The sequence below is a fragment of the Euleptes europaea genome, chromosome 5 (genome assembly GCF_029931775.1).
Source record: "Euleptes europaea isolate rEulEur1 chromosome 5, rEulEur1.hap1, whole genome shotgun sequence".
NCBI lineage: Eukaryota > Metazoa > Chordata > Lepidosauria > Squamata > Sphaerodactylidae > Euleptes > Euleptes europaea.
The window spans coordinates 112,502,964-112,514,035 of NC_079316.1; the positions used below are offsets into that span (position 1 = coordinate 112,502,964).

Sequence of the window (11,072 nt, forward strand, 5' to 3'; positions counted from 1 at the left end):
CGCATATACATCCATAATTTTTCTCTCCACTCTTTAATTGAAGGTTTATTTGTTTGCTTCCATTTTTTAGCAATTATAATCCTTGCTGCTGCAAAACTATATTGACATATGACTCTATCACCTTTGTCTAAATCTTTATTTGGAATACCCAACAAACAAAAAGCGGGATCTCTCCTAATTTTTACTTTAATCAAATTATTGGTCTCATTCAAAACAAATTGCCAAAATCTCCTAATTTTTTTACAAAACCACCAAATGTGCATAAATGTACCTGTATCCGTACCACACTTCCAGCAAAGGGCTTTATCATCTTTTTTCATTTTGCTTAGTAATACTGGGGTTATGTGCCATCTATAAAACATTTTATATAAGTTTTCTCTTATTTCATTCGAAATAGTAAACTTAAATTCGTTTTTCCACAACTTTTCCCAAATCTCCAAATCTATATTATAACCTAAATCTCTCATCCATTTCAACATAACTGGTTTGATCCTTTCCTGTTCTAAATTCAATTCTATGAGTACTTTATAAATCCTTCCTATCAGTCCTTTATTACCCTTTAATAGTATCATCTCAAATTTAGATTTGGTTTGGTTAAATCCCAACCTATTAATCTTATTAAAAACATCCTTTAATTTATAATACATAAACCAATCTTTTATCTGAAGTTCTTCATGTGTTTTCAATGCCCATAACCCGTCCCTATATTCTATCATTTCTCTATAATTATTACAATCCAAATTTAAATGTGCGCCTCTTCTCATAAATGCTTCTATAGGGTTTATCCACCCGGGAGTTTTACTTTCAAAAACATCTTTATATTTATTCCATATTTGTAATAAATTTTTCCTAATAATATGAGAATTAAATTCTTTATTTACTTACTCTTTCTCATACCATAAATAAGCATGCCACCCAAATCGCAATTTAAATCCTTCTAATTCTAATAACTTCGGATTCTCTAAGAGGATCCAATTTTTAATCCAGGTGAAGCAGGCTGCTTGATAATACATTTTCAGATCTGGTAGTCCCAATCCTCCCGTTTCCTTTAATTCTATTAAATTGTTATATGCAATCCTATGTCTTTCTTTACCTCAAAGAAAACTCATAACATCTTTTTTCCACTCTTCAAATATCTGTGCACCTTTCACTATTGGTAAATTTTGAAACAAAAAAAGCATTTTAGGTAATAACATCATTTTAATTATTGATATTCTTCCCCATAGTGATAGAGGAACTTTTTCCCAACTTATCAAATCTTATTTTATTTGCTGCCATTGATTTACATAATTATCCTGAAATAAATTAAGATTATTATTCGATAACCATATACCTAAATATTTAACTTTATTTTCAATATTAAATCCGGTCTTTTTGATTAATATTTGTTGTTGTGCAAGAGTCATATTTTTAACTAAGATCTTAGTTTTAGTTTTGTTAATTTTAAAACCTGAAAGCTTTCCATAAACCTCCAAAATTTTATTCCATCTGTCAAACTGTTCAATCGGATCAATCAAAAAACATACTAAATCATCCGCATATGCTTTGAGTTTATAATGATTTCTCCCTATTCGTACACCAACTACATCATCAGTTTTTCTAAGATTATTCAATAACAACTCTAATACTAAAATAAACAGTAAAGGGGAAAGAGGACAGCCCTGTCTCGTTCCCCTTTGAATTTCAATCTTTGGTGATAATGATCCATTTATAATCAAATTAGCAGTTTGTTGTGTATATATGCCTTTTATAGCAGTTTTAAAATTCTCACCAAAGTCCATAACCTCTAATACCTTAATCATAAACTGCCAATTAACATTATCAAAGGCTTTTTCAGCATCCAAAAATATCAAGGCTATTGGTGTTGTATCTTGTTCCGCATATTCTAAAAGATCTATTACCACCCTTACATTCTGACTAATCAATCTTCCTGGTAAAAATCCAGCCTGTTGATTTAATTAGTATTAGTTGATTTAATACTCTTTTTAATCTATTAGCTAAAATTGCTACAAATAATTTATAATCAATATTCAGCAATGAAATCAGTCTATAATTTTTAACTTCCAATATATCAGAATTTATCTTTGGTATTAATGCTATATTTGCTTGCTTCCAAGTTTGAGGAATAATACCTTTTGTCATACCTAAATTCATCACTTCCAATAGATAAGGGATTAACTGCTCTTTAAATGTTTTATAATATTATGCTGTAAAACCATCTGGTCTGGGAGATTTATTCAATTTACTTTTGTTTATTGCTTGTTCCAGTTCGTCCTTAGTTATTGGAGAATTTAAAAGTTCTTTATTTTCCTGTGTTATTTTCCCCCAATCCCGCTTAGTAAGATATGCATCCATTTCTACCTCTGAGACTACATTTTTTTGTATAAGTCTGTATAAAATTTCACAAATGTATCTAATATCTCCTCTTTAATTCTTGTTATCTTACCCTTCCTTTTAATTTGGGTTATTGGTATTTTTTTATCTTTTTGTTTAAGCTGCCAAGCTAGCATTTTACCCGGTTTATTAGCATGTTCAAAAAATCTTTGTTTGTTATACATGACTTTTCTTTCAATCTCTTCGGCAATTAAAAATTCATATTGGTGTTGCCAATTTCTGATCTTATCCTGTTGTTCCTGTTTAGCCACTTTATCTTGCAATCTGCTCAAATATCGTTCCACCTGTTTTATTTCATCTAATATAAATTTTTCCTTTTCTCCCTTTCCCTATAGTATCTTGTATTTTGTTGAATTAATAATCCTCTAATTACTGCCTTACCAGCATCCCAAACTATATCTTCACAAGTACCCTTATCTATATTTTCTTTAAAATAATTCTGTACCTCCCCCTTCAATTTATCAACTATTTTATTATTTTTTAAAAGAAAATCATTAATTCTCCAGGGTTTATAACCTCTATTTCCCATTTTAATTTTAACTGAAACCGCATTGTGGTCTGACAACACCCTAGGCAAAATCTCTGGGTCTTCTGATTTCTCTATTAGACCTTTTGATAGCCATATCATATCTATCCTGGAGTATGTAAGATGTCTCTGTGAAAAAAAGGTATATCCCTTCTTGTTACCATATGTCAATCTCCAGACATCAAACATATCCCATTGATCTATAAGAACATCAAAAATCCCTGGTAGTTTTCCTTCATTAATTGCTTTTTTCTTTTTCCCAGATCTATCTATCTTAGGTACATTAACACCATTAAAATCCCCCATCCATATCTTTTTTTCAGTAGCATATTCAGCTAATAGTATTGCTAATTTATCATAAAATAATTTTTGGTTTATGTTGGGTGCATATATTCCCACAAGCAATATCTTCTGAAAACCACATGTTACTTCCACCAACAAAACTCTTCCCTCTATGTCTTGATAAATAACTTTTGGTTCTAATGAAACAGGTACATACATAGCTATTCCATTGGTTTTCCTACTTTCATTACATGCCGTGAATAGTATACCCAACCTTGATTGTTCCAATCTAAATATGTCCTTTGGGAGTATATGCATTTCCTGTAAACAAATAATATTAGCATTGATTTTTCATAAATGATGAAATATTTTCCTCCTTTTGTTGGGAGAGTTCAATCCATTAATATTCCAAGATAGAACCTGTAACATATCAAAATTCAGTTAGATCCCATAATGTTCCAAAATCAGATTTATCATACTTATCACCTACTTTCCCCCCTTCCCCCCTTGTTCTATTCAATCTTCAGTGTCATCAGTTGGAGAGTCCTCTGATGGATCTATTGGTAGATCTCCACCTCCAGAAGCTTCAGATGCCTTTTCTTCTTCTGTAGATTCTCTGGTTGGAACTTGTTTGGATGATTTGGAAGGTTTAACCAATTCTGCATCATATCTTCTCAAGAACTGTTCAGCCTTATCCACTTCTGTAAACTTGAACCTTTTTGCCTTAAAAATAAAAGAAATGCCCTGTGGATATTCCCATCTGAATTGGATTCCACTGAGTCTTAAACATTGAGCAATCTCCATAAATTCCTTCCTTTTCCTCAGCAGGTATTTTCTTGCAGGCATTTCTTTCATCAATCTCAGAGACTCATCTCCTACTTTCAGTGGTATCTTGTAGTGGCTGTTAAGTATTAAGTCTCAATGACTTCTTGAAAACAGTTGAAGCAGGCAATCCCTCGGTACTTTATTTCTGGTTGCATATGCAGAATTTATTCTATAAGCTGTCACAATCATTCCTGCGGTAATCTCTTTCGATTCCTGTAGAAAATCTGCCAGAAGAACTGTCAAATACCCACGTAGATCCCGATCTTCAATCTTTTCTTTCAATCCACGTATGCGCAGGGAGGATTCTTTTATCTTGAGCTCAATCATCGCCATTTGATCAATTTGTTTCTCTTCCCTGTCAGTTGAAGCTGCTATTGACATCTCAAGGGTATCCACCTTCTTCTTTAGTTTCCTGTGTATTTTTTTTAAGCTTGGTTTCGACCCTATCTTGTCTGACAGTCAGGGATGAGATTGTATCTTGCAAAGCAGCTATTACAGCTGAGTTTTGAGATGTAGTAGCTGTATTCTGGGATAACTCCTGTTTCATTTCTGTAACATCCTGATGAGTCTTAGTTAAAAGTTCAAACACAGAGGTCAATGTCACTTCAGGTTTAGCTTTTGGAGGCATCTTAGTAGTAACAGACGCTGATGCTACAGGAGAAGTTGTCTGTTTAGTTATAATTTGAGTTACAGAGGACCGTCTAAGAGGAGGCTGTACCACCAGTTTTGTGTCTTTAAGAATATCCTTGGTATGCTTCTCTTTTTCTCCCATTGGTAAACTAAGAGAACTGAAGAAAACAGCTGGCAATTGTAATCCAGGGGAAGATGGGGGGGGCAGAGAGTTTCTTTTAAATCATTGTACAAAGTCTATTTCAGATGAAACAATTCAGTTTAGAGAAAACAATCACTATGACCACTCAGATGTTATATTCCATGTCACTTGATTATTCTCCCACTCCTTTCATTTGTTTCAGAGATCTTGCTTTGCCAGAAAACCTTTTTTTAAAGTGCGTCACTCCACTGGCAAAAAGCCAAAAATCATAAAACAGAGCGTAACTGAATTATAGATAGTTCAGAGTTGTCTATTTAAAAAGGAACACTGCCACACACCCCAATTTAGTGGTCTAAAGATCAAAAAAAATTTTATTTGTAATCCAAATATAGAAAAATCGGGTCCCACCTCGCTCTCTCCTGATGTATCTTTAAGATGGTGCCGGCTCTTCAGTGAAGCCTGCCAGAGCAACCACCGCCGATTTCTCGGCGGCTATCGCTCGCATGGCAGGTCCACCACCGGCACCCGAATCCGCATCCCCTCTTGCCCCGAGGGGTGCCACTTGCCAGTTCTTCATGGGGCTAATTGCGCGCCCCGCAGCAGCGAACAGCAGGAGCGCGGCTCCACGCTTGTGACGGGGGGGGGGGTGTCGCCCGACCCGGAAGTCCCAGCCCATCCAGCTTATCAGGAGATCAGAACAGGATCGTTGACTAGTGAAAGGAAATGCCACTAGGTGTGCCCATGATAGGATTAGTCTGCCTTCCTGTTAGCCATCAAGGAAAACAAAGGGAATGGTAAGGTTAGAGATCAGTAGCATCTTAGAGACCAAGTTGCCAAAGGGCGAAAACGCATGGTCGCTTTATCCTCCTTTAATCCCTGTTTCAGCCAGGATTCAACCAGGATTGAACACATGCGTTTCGCCTAATGTGCATTCAATCCTGGCTAAAACAGGGATTAAAGGAGGATAAAGCGACCGTGCGTTTTCACCCAAAGACAGATGCCCTGTGTGGCGGGAATCTTTTGTTCCCCCCCCCCTTCTAGTTCGTTGTGCATGGCCCTCTCTGCCTGCTTCACTTACCAAAAAGCAGCCCAGAGAGATCTGGATATAAAAGGACCTTGCATACAGAGAAACACTCTTATACAGTCATTCTTAAACAGCATTCAAACCATATGAGCAGTAAACCATTCAGTTTTATTGAACTTTCAAAAAGAATATGAAGCAAAGGAAAAAGCAATATTTAACTGAATATATATGACAGTACTTAACAAACATACACATATTGACAGACAACAGATACAGAGGCCTCTGGGTCACTTCCAGAGAGAGAGAGACAGAGATGGCAACCATTCACAGTGTCTGTGGTCTCTCAGTGGAAGGATGAAGGACTGAGGATCTGGGTCAGCCTTTTATGGAGGAAAGGGTCTCAAACAGACCCCTCCCTGTCACATTCTTAGGAAATGGGTTTTCACAAATCATGATTAAAATTGTTTAGAAATATCTTGTTCCATAATAATTCTTTCAGTGTCCGGGTCTGATATCTGATTGTCCTGTCCATCCATCAATGTTCCAAAATAATCTCCTCCCTTAAGATAATTTGTTGTCTGTTTTAATGACCTTAGTGTTATATACATAAATTTGGGGCATCTGATGTGCTGTGGGTGATTAACTGCTAGCAATGCAATTTCTTATGACCTTTTAAGTCAGAGTCCTGATTGGAGCTGATGTCAGCTAAAAGTCAGGTCTTGTGTGACTATAGATGATAATATTAAGGTATGCATGTGGTTATTATTTTGTTAACCCAAACTCATTTAATATAAGCTAATATGTTTAAAAATTCTCACGACACCCTGTGGGTGGGTATTCAAAGGCAGTTTTCCCCCTGTGGTTAAGTTAGGATCCCTCCCTCCTCAAAAAGTCCAGGGGAAAGGGGAGGAAAATCAGGTGCAACGGAGAAGGAGGAGGAGTTGGTTTTTATATGCTGACTTCTGCTACCACTTAAGGCAGAAGCAAACCAGCTTACAATCACCTTCCCTTCCCCACAACAGACATCCTGTGAGGTAGGTGGGGCTGAGAGAGCTCTATCAGAGCTGTGACTAACCCAAGGTCACCCAGCTGGCTTCCGGTGTAGGAGCAGGGAATCAAACCCAGTTCTCCAGATCAGAGTCCACTGCTCCAAGCTACTGCTCTTAACCACTACATTACATTGGCTCTCAGGGTGCTTTTGGGAAATGACGTTATGACTGGACATTCTGGGGGGGACACTCCCAACCCCCCCCCCAGCTTCTAAAAAAGGTTTTCTTGCAAAGTTTATTGGGATGCAAATTGTCTTGCTTGAAAAGAGACCGATTTCCATGCGTGGCATCCAAGAAAAGAGAAAATTTGGAAATGGTTTTCTGGCTGGAAGTTCTGGTGGGGGGGGACTCCCAATTCTGGTGGGGGGGGACTCCCAACCCCTCACCCTCAGCTACTAAAGAAACCCTAACATGGTACTTTCAGGCCCTATTACACTTAACACTGAAAATGGGGGTCATGCTAATCTTCTCTGTATCGTTCCAATTTTAGTATATGTGCTGCCGAAGAGAGCACCACTTAACACTGAAAATGACTCAAACTCACTAAATGGGGTTTTATTTACTTATTCATTATATTTCTATCCCACCCTCCCCAGCAAAGCCAGGCTCAGGGCCGGTAACAATAAAACACATATTATATGTAAATACTAATAAAAACATCTAAAACACTTAAAATACTGACTTATAAGTGATTAAAAACAGATTGCATACCAGAGAAGAAGAGTTGGTTTTTATATACCAACTTTCTCTACCGCTTAAGGAAGAATCAAACCAGCTTACAATCACCTTCCCTTCCCCTCCCCACAACAAACACCCTATGAGGTAGGTGGGGCCGAGAGAGTGTGACTAGCCCAAGGTCACCCAGCTGGCTTCATGTGGAGGAGTGGGGACTCAAACCCGGCTCTCCAGATTACAGTACACCGCTCCAAACCACCACTCTTAACCACTACACCAAGGTCTCCTCCTGGACAATTCCATCCTACTAGAGGTCCCACCACTGTTTCAAAATGGCCTCTTGAGCATTGATAGGCTTTTCATAGGACAGTCCCAAGCAGAGATACCCACCGGGAGGAAGCCCCTTAGCTTTAGTGGGTTGTGAACATCAGAAAAGCCCTGCTGCATCAGACCAAGGCCCATCATGTCCAGCAGTCTGTTCACACAGTGGCCAACCAGGGGCCTCTACGAAGCCCACAAACAAGATGGTTGCAGCAGCATTATCCTGCCTGTGTTCCACAGCACCTAAGATAATAGTCATCCTCCTCTGAGACTGCAAAATATAGGTATGCATCATGGCTAGTATCCATTTTGACTAGTAGCCATAGATAGCCCTCTCCTCCATGAACATGTCCACTCCCCTCTTCAAACCTTCCAAGTTGGCAGCCATCACCACATCCTGGGGCAGGGAGTTCCACAATTTAACTATGTGACTTTTCATAAGCGCACACAAACACACATGGGAAATGCGCAGGGGTGCTGGGTGATGGTGCACACTAGACTCCTGAATTACAACCTCACACCACTACACATTTCCTGTTTAATTTTTTAAAATAATATGTTTGAAAACTTTGCCTATATACTCCCAGGGGCAGAGGGGGGATGACTCAAATTGAGAGAAAGGCACTCTGCACCTGCCCAAAGACACACAGAACATTGTGGCTCAAGCCCTCCGCCCCCCCCATACCGATCGCTCCAACCCAAATTAACAAACACTTCTATAAGGGATGAAGGTTTTATCATCCACTCGCATGCTAGAAATACAAAACTGTGAAGTCCTAATTTGTCATTGGGTTGGGGCTTCCAGAAGTTAAGCCCACTGAAGTCAGTTGGGGAGAAATGGTTAGAGCTTTGAGCTCCTTGTGCTGGATTTGAATCCTGTCTCTGCCAGGGAAGCTAAGTGGGTGACCTTGGGCCACTCACATGTTCCTGGCCTCCCCTGCCTCACATGTTTTTTCCTTTGCTTAGCAAACAAAGCATCCAGCCTTCAGTGGTATACTGCCCCTAAACATGGAGGTTCCATTTCACTCTCTTAGTAAGTCGCCATGGATAGAACTTTGCAAGAAATATTTTACAGCTACGGGGACCTTCAGCTGTCCCACATCTCCAACCTTCCTGCCACCTGCCACAGTAATCCTGGCACACACACAGGCCCCCCAGTGAAAGTCAGGGTCAGGTCTTTGGCCATGTGCATCAGAGCTGCAATGCTGGTGGTGACAGGATATACCCACTGCTGCCCACTGCCTTTCAATTCAAGGTTTCTGTGCGCACTAAAGAAGGGGCCTTTTCCTAAGTCCTGGATGTGAGCCGATGAAGCATTGTTCTCTCCACCATTTTATCCTCACAACAGCCCTTTGGGGAAAGGGTGGCTGAGAAAGAGTGACTGTCTCAAGGTTAACCTCCAAGCTTCCATGGCAGGATGGGGATTCGAACCTGGGTCTCCCGGTTCCAAGTTCAGCTCTCTAACCAAGACACTGCAACCCAATATTCTTTCAGCTTCATTCCTCTGTCATAGGAGGGCAAGACTTGGGGGCTGCCTTTCAGGGTTGCTGTTAGAATGAGAAGAGACAATGTGTATGAAATGTTTTGAGACCTCAAGAAAAGTGTATATTATATTATATTAGTATTATTTGTATTATTCATTTGTATTCCATCCTCCCCTACAGAGATCTGCTCAGGGCGGATCACAGAACAATTTTGCCCTGGAGAGTCAGAGATAGATGATTGCATGCTTCTTGCAAGGGGTACAGTATCTGCAGGAGAAAGTCTCTGAAAGTTTGAGTCCAGGGGCAGCATGAAGATGGAAGAACATATATTCCATTATTTTCTCATTTTAAATTTCAAGTTTAAAAAATTTGTAAATCAAACTCCCAAACAGAAAGAAATGAAAGTAAACAAAAAGTGGAACAATAATGGTGAAAAGTTCCCAAATACATCCATGTGCAATTCTGGTCTCTTTGTCCTACACTTTTTGATAAATCTGTAAACTCTTCAATCCTTTGAATTACTGGAGGTGGGCATTTCTCTTTCAAGAGTTTTAATGTCAGTCTTTTAGCAACAGGAAGGTCACAGAGGTCTATTTTATTTGAACAGCAGACTAACAGGAATGCAGACTAATTGCAGAGGTCTATTTTATTTGACCATCAGTTAGTCTCCAAGAGACTAACAGGAATGCAGACTAATACTAGAATGGGCACATTCAGAGGCCCATTTTCCCTTCACTAGTCAAGCACCCTATTCAGATCTCCTGATAAGCTAGATGGGCCCAACTCTGATATCTTGGCCTGTGCTGTATCTTCTTAATCACTCTCAAAAGGTCCTGATAGAATTGATGCTGGGGCTGCTTATGTCCTATTAGGCAGACAGTTTAACTGGAAAGTAGCATCCCCAGTATTCATTCTATCCTGACCTTTTTGTGAGTGATTAAGATGTAAAATACAGCACAGGCCAAGATATCAGGGTGCTTTTGGGAAATGATGTTATGACTGGACATTCTGGGGGGGACACTCCCAACCCCCCCAGCTTCTAAAAAAGGTTTTCTTGCAAAGTTTATTGGGATGCAAATTGTCTTGCTTGAAAAGAGACCGATTTCCATGCGTGGCATCCAAGAAAAGAGAAAATTTGGAAATGATTTTCTGGCTGGAAGTTCTGGTGGGGGGGGGACTCCCAACCCCTCACCCTCAGCTACTAAAGAAACCCTAAGATGGTACTTTCAGGCCCTATTACACTTAACACTGAAAATGGGGGTCATGCTAATCTTCTCTGTATCGTTCCAATTTTAGTATATGTGCTGCCGAAGCGAGCACCACTTAACACTGAAAATGACTCAAACTCACTAAATGGGGTTTTATTTACTTATTCATTATATTTCTATCCCACCCTCCCCGGCAAAGCCAAGCTCAGGGCTGGTAACAATAAAACACATATTATATGTAAATACAAATAAAAACATCTAAAACACCAAAAATACTGACTTATAAGTGATTAAAAACAGATTTCATACCCAAGAAGAAGAAGAAGTTGGTTTTTATATGCCAACTTTCTCTACCACTTAAGGAAGAATCAAACCGACATACAATCACCTTCCCTTCCCCTCCCCACAACAGACACCCTGTGAGGTAGGTGGGGCTGAGAGAGCTCTGAAAGAGGCGTGACTAGCCCAAGGCCACGCAGCTGGCTTCATGTGGAGGAGTGGGGACTCAAACC

At 39.3% G+C, this 11,072-nt stretch overlaps 2 pseudogenes; both read right to left on the minus strand.

Moving 5' to 3' along the window:
- Positions 1-7,323: 7,323 nt before the first annotated feature.
- On the minus strand, positions 7,324-7,386 carry LOC130478475 (U6 spliceosomal RNA; annotated as a pseudogene).
- A 3,223-nt stretch (positions 7,387-10,609) lies between these two features.
- LOC130478476 (U6 spliceosomal RNA) lies at positions 10,610-10,672 on the minus strand (annotated as a pseudogene).
- Positions 10,673-11,072: the final 400 nt, after the last annotated feature.